The sequence below is a fragment of the Palaemon carinicauda genome, chromosome 33 (assembly GCF_036898095.1).
Source record: "Palaemon carinicauda isolate YSFRI2023 chromosome 33, ASM3689809v2, whole genome shotgun sequence".
Taxonomy (NCBI): Eukaryota; Metazoa; Arthropoda; class Malacostraca; order Decapoda; family Palaemonidae; genus Palaemon; species Palaemon carinicauda.
This window is the reverse complement of record NC_090757.1, coordinates 79,530,573-79,537,251: the sequence shown is the minus strand read 5'-3', so window position 1 is coordinate 79,537,251 and position 6,679 is coordinate 79,530,573. Positions and strand designations below refer to the sequence as shown.

Here is a 6,679-nt window from a genome sequence, read left to right as displayed (position 1 = left end):
GCCATACAACCTTCCATCCAGAAAGAGTGAACTTATGGAAGGGGAGAATGTAGCATTTAGGCTTCCAAAGAATCCATAGCCGGCCGGACTCTACCGGCAGACATGGAAGGGAGACCAAGGGAGGTCTGGGGTTCACTCTGCAAAGAACAAGGGGTCTCTGCCGGCCAACACGTAATTGCCAGCCGGCAGAGAGCCGAGCTGGTCCTCCATCCTAACCTATACTAGGTACGGAAGTAGGACTGCGGTCAAAAGATAATAAAAGAAAGAGAGGTGGGGAAGGGATAAGGGTCCTATAAACTTCGTTCTAGCAGGAGACACACTCAGCAGTTAGGGAAGCTCATCCTAACCTAGAGTTGTCTATTAGGGAGGAAGACTGGCAATACTTGCTATCCTCCTCCCAACCAGAACAAAGTTAGGTGAAGTTATTTCGCCGGGCAACGGAGAAAACTCATTCTCCAGCCCGAGAAAAACAACACAGGACAGTCTGCTAGACCACTAGAGGAAGGAATCATCTCATACAGAATCCTTCGGACGTGGACTAGGGAAGCAAAGCTTCCTGTATCCGCCCCTAACCTAGCAAAGGAGACTCATTCTCTTTGCTAGGAAGAAGCAGACCACAGACTAGAAACTCTGATGTTCAGCCCTAACCCAAAAAACCAGTCACTCTGGTTATCAGGTCAGGACAGACATATCCTAGTATAGATATACGTGAATTATTATTATACAGATAGGATTAAGATTAAGGCTTACTCAGAGGGAGAGAGGGATTGAACTTAGCCTCCGGAGGAGAAAAGAACAATCGGGGATGTGCGAAAGTATACTACTGTACCTGGGACACTAACCTAGGTACGGTGAGAATTGATTACCTAATTCACCGAAACTCTATTATACAATCTTGGAAAGAACATTCAACAATATCTTACATGTATAAAATATTTGCCTATAGCTTCAATAATATAACACTCGGAAAAACTTATATCATGCATGAAAGTACTAGGGCCAGACGCCTAGGCTACTAAGCCTCGTGAAGGGCAAGATCGGTTACCTATATCACCGAACTAAAAACTAACGGCATTATATAAGCATTCCTAGAGGAGCTAAATACCTAGAATATTAAAGCATAACAAACCGGGAACGTCGCTCTAGCTAACCAAATGCTAGAATATTAAAGCATAACAAACCGGGAACGTCGCTCTAGCTAACCAAATGCTAGAATATTAAAGCATAACAAACCGGGAACGTCGCTCTAGCTAACCAAATGACCCATAGCGAGCGATAGCATCCAGGATGCCTCCGGTAGGCAACAGCTCTTGTTTACGTTAATATCACTTTTGATTTAATTCAAAACGACAAGAGCTTACATTTATACACAGTAAAGATAATACTCAACTTTCCAGAGGCAGCAGAGGCCGGAGAAGTCATCAAAATGTTGAATTAAATCCAAAATAACGGGAAAACACAAGGGAAAACACCGAGTAGTAGAGCTACACAAAAAGGAATAAAGAGGGCGCTACAGCCTTCATCAGATACACACTGGAAACGGAATAGGAGAGATGCCTTATGAGCGTCTCTCTTTTCATTCTCGTTTGAGATTCTTGTCACTGTAACCCCTCGAAGCGTTAATACTGTTCGGGGTGAAGATAGCTATGTGACGTGTCAAGAATACGTCCTCTGATATTATGCGATATCCCTGTGAGATTATTTAGGGATATTCGCTCCAGGAGTTAGAATTCTGGATACCTTAAAGTAAAATTCTCTGGGAATATCACTGTGGTCAAATATACCCTAGGAAGCTACCTTTTAGGATCTTCCATCAGGACGACATGGGCTGAGCCCAAAAATATATATACTACGACTGGCAAATTATTCAACCTCTCGAATTCCAAACTACTTTGTTTGCTCTTACATTAAATCTGTTACACTTTGAGATATTTATACGCGAATTTTAAGACTGTTGAATAATTCCCAGACAACAATATATAAAACGCTGAATATCCAAAGGTCTTTACGTATACTCAAAATGAACTTGGTAATTACTCCTAAGTATTATTAAACCGTATTTAAACTTACTGCGGTTCTTAACAGGAATCGAGCAGAATCTGGTCCAAAATAATGATGATTGGAATAATACACTCTTTACAAAAATAGATTTATTCTATATAAATTACAACACTTGTGAAAGAATTCACAAAGTTACAAAATAATTCAGTAGGAAAAATTAAGTCTAAATGAAACTTAGATTGAGACAAAAATGTTACGATCTGAAAATCATATATGGACATATCTTGAACTATTATAGCTGCATAAATCCTAGTTCAAAAAAAAAAATAATGCAATGAAAATTATACAAAAACTTGAAATAAATCTGAATAATACAATGTTCAAGTATGACACTTAATGAAAAATAGATATCCATACCACGTTACAAGATCTATCCTTCCTACAGGGCCAATTGCCAAAAAACTTTATACAATGCCAACACTCACCCTAATATAATGAATTCAAAATCACCGTAACCTTTCAAAAACATGTTTTGCCTTAGGTACTAAGTTTCACCTAGCAATAATAGCACCTTGGTTAGCCCTCATTGGTTACGATACTGCCACTGCGCAAAGCTAGGGCACAGAGTCACTTAGGAGTGGACACACTAAAACATACTGAACACTTTCAACAATGCACTGGATTGGGAGCATGAGAGAGGGAGAGAGGGAAGTTATATGTCTTGAGGCTGCAATCTTTATCTCGATCTCTATCTAACCCAATCTTGGTGTAATTCTGTTTCAAATGCACTTTTCAATGCATATAGTATTGGTATTGGAGCAAAAAATCTAGGAGTAAGGCCTACTATCTGATTTCAAAACGAAGATTTCCTTTGCGTTCTTTACTGTACCAACTTTATCTTCAAATATGTCTTGAAACTCTGAAAGAATATTATCCACAGACACTTTATTCTTTTGTTCATCTTGTGTACCTGTAACCTTCAAAATACTAGGCCAATCTAATTTTATATAATGTAACCAGTCCAAACCTAGTAATGTTTGTCTTTTGCCTTTCACTACTGTTAATGGCATTTTGTCTAACTTGTGATCTTTATACTGTACTCCTACGTTTGACCCACCTATTAACTGAATATCATCACCATTATAACCTTTCAAAACTGTATTTGTGCCTTCTAATAACAAATTGGGAATGGTTTTAGCTGTTATCTCATACATAATTGATACATCAGGAGCTGTGTCAACTTGCATTACAACTGGTTTACCATTTATAATCACTTCTACCCATATGTATTTCTTTGCATCTTTGTTGATGGAAATAATGCAAAATGCAAAATCAATTTTTGACCTAACCTGATCATCATGAACATTTTCCGCTTTATTCTCTTGGCTTATAGTATCAACTGCTGCATTTATTTCCTTTGTGTACTGTTTAGGGAATCTACAATTCTATCATATTTGTCCTGTAGCAGGGCATTTCCTTGCTTTATATGCAAGAGGATCAGTTTCACCATACCTATAGCATTTGGGTTTTTCCTGTTGCTTCTTCGTATAGGTCTGATTCTGATATTTATGAACATTAGAGTTCGGCAATTTCCTATGACTAAGCTTTGACATATCCTTTCTCTGATTCTCATTGTCTTTTAACTTTGAGCCTATCTTACTAATTTTCGAATTTTCCATTCTATTGCTTGTAAAATTACCTATTATATTACTTTGCCAATTTGATGTTTCTAGAGCTTTGCCTATAATCAATACTTTCTCTAGTGTTAAATCTTTATCTTTCAATAATTTTTTTTTCTTAGCTCTTGTGATGTGCAATGGGTAATAACTTGATCTATGATAACATTTTCTAACTTTTTTCGTCTTGGGTAAAGGTCCTACAATGTCGATCATTACCTTGCTGGAGAGTTCTCCTCGCACTTCTATCAGATATAATGGAGCTTTCTTAATGTACTCATTTGGGTTTCCAGCCATTTGACATAAATGACATGCATGGCAAAACTGGCTTGCATCCTTATGCATGCTAGGCCATAAAAAGTTTTTCATTATCTTCCCCATAGGTCCCCTTTCGTGCGCAATGGTAATCACCTGTCTTCTCAATGATGAGGGAATTAATATCTGCCGATATATCCCTCATTACGCATTTCCAGGGATATCGGTAAGTCTATGCTTCCTCATAAGCATCCCATCCTTAAGATAATAACAGGTCGGAGATTGCTGTGCCTCCGTCTCGTCCACCACACGGTACAATAACTCTGTTAACATTGCATCTTTCCGTTTCAAGCCTATCAGTCTTTTCCTATTTACTTGTCCTACTTCTAACGTTGAATTTTCTATTTCTTCCACGTCCATTTCTTCTTTATCCTCTTGTCCACTCGTCTGCCGTTCCTCTTCGCTCGGGCCTACTTGGGAGTTCTCTTCTTGCCTATCATAAAAGGAATCCTCTTCTTCGGAAAACAGATAATGCTTATTCATTGCTGCTTCAATTTCTTTTTCTTCTTCAGTAGCCACTTTCTTCATCATACTCCTAGTCGTAATACAACTAGGAAAGAGATACGGGTAGTCCTTCTCAAGTTTAGTTGTAGGACTATACTTCAAAGGCTTCTCCGTTCTACTCCTTCAAAAGCCCATGAATCCATTATCGCAAAGTCTAAATTACCTGTCACCGACACGCATGATAGTTTTAAATGACAAATAGGGATGACATCCTCACCTCCTATTCCCTTCAAAATAACTGAGTCCCCCATGAGACTGTTCCATGAACGGATTTACTCCTCTTACCACCAGGCTATGATTACAGCCTGTGTCGCGCAATATCCTAAAAACAGACAATATCAACCTTCTGCACATCTTTCACGATACTTGAAGGAGGATGATTCGATGTTTGTTGCTATGGTACTGTCGCATTCTGCTTAGGGACAGTACCAGTGCTACTTCCGTTGAAACTGTTGAATATGTTCCCATAAGTGTTTCCAAACTGGTTTTGATGATTTGGCAAATACTTGACACTTGGTCAGAATAACGGTTGAAACTTCGTGCCCGAGGAGGGTTTACGACTGATATTATAATCTTCACTCAACAAAGCGGCTTTATCAAGTTTCTTCACCTCTCTCTCTCTCTCTCTCTCAAGTATGTTCGAATATGTACATGAATTCCTCGTAGTTACTGCTCTAGTATTATCAGTTCTTTTAAATCAGGATTTTCCTTTGCGTTAGCAACCTCGTTCCATCCCTCAAAACATTGTTGTACCTTATAAGCGTAATCCAGGAAAGTCATTTTCTCGTCCTTTCTCAAACTTTGGAACCTTTCATTATAATATTCAGGGGTCATCTGATACACTTGCAGCACGCTCATCTTCACTTCTTGATACTCCATCCTCTGGTCTTGAGATAAGGATAAGTAAGCACTGCCGACCTTCCCAAAGAGCACAATCTGATAACACAGGCCATTTATCGTCTGGCCATTTCATCGTTGCTGTGACCGTTCTAAAATGATGTAAGAACTCATATGGGGACTCTTCTGTGAATCTTGGAATTAACCTCTGGCCTTCCGACACATTAAAAACGGAATCGTGCTTAGCAGGGACCGTCTCAATTTACGTTGTCAATCTAGCAAGGGCGTGAAGCCCCTCTAATTCCCGCAGATACTTTGCTTCCTCCATCTTGTTTTCTTCCTACTTTCTCTCTTTTACTTCTTGTCTTGCGATTTCCCTCGCTTCCATTAACCTTGTATATCTTGCCGTCTCTCGGGCTTCTTCTCGTTCTGCGTCTCTTTCTTCTCACATTGCGTCGATTTATTTCTCTCTTTCCACCATCTTCAACTTGATCAAATTCTCCTCCGCTGCAATTCTTCGAATCTAAGCTTCAACATCCCTATCTGCTTCCATACCTTCAGTTTGAGGGTCAACTGATCCTTGCTTAGCTGAAAAGCCTTCCTTGGCTTCCTTCAACAGTTGATAAGCTGCCACAATATTCTCTTCTGATGACTTTCCCAAGTTCATCAACACTTCTAAGGGTAGATACTTGATTTGGGCCTTAATTATCCCAATCGTTGCATGGCCACCATATGCCATTACGATAGAGAGCCATTGAGCTTTAGTTACATTAGCTTCTGACAATTCCTGAACACTTGGGTTATTCAAAAACTCTTGGATATTAAACTGTGCCATCTTGTAAATTTACAATAATTAATGCCTCTCCAAAAAATAATATACTAACAATACTCAGAATCCTATCAATACTCTACTATTGAATAAACCTTTAATCAGAACACAGTGCTGCTATCACCAACATTTAAAACTGACATGCTCAATCCCAACGGTCTGGGTACCAAAATATATTATATGATATGGCTCCCGGGTCTGAGTACCAAATATATGATATATGATGATGGCTCCCTTGGTCTGGGCATAAAAAATATATTATACGATGACTCGTGACTGGCAACCAAACCATATAGTATTATATGTATTATGACTAGTAAGTTAATCAACCTCTCGAATTCCAAAGTACCTTTTTTTGCTTTTACATTAAAACTGCTACACTTTAAAACATTAATACATGAATTCTGAGACTGATAAATAACTCCCAGTGAATATCCAAAGGTCTCTCAAGTTCACTCAAACTAAACTATGTAATTATTCTTAAGTATTATTAAAACATATTTAAACTTACTGTGGT

The 6,679-nt window shown here is 38.6% G+C and overlaps 1 non-coding gene across 1 annotated transcript; it reads right to left on the bottom strand.

Annotated features, from left to right (window-relative positions):
* Positions 1 to 2,471: 2,471 nt before the first annotated feature.
* LOC137626355 (U4 spliceosomal RNA) lies at positions 2,472 to 2,617 on the bottom strand. The gene has a single exon (XR_011041030.1). It is a non-coding gene; the product is annotated as a U4 spliceosomal RNA (small nuclear RNA).
* Between the last annotated feature and the right edge of the window lie 4,062 nt (positions 2,618 to 6,679).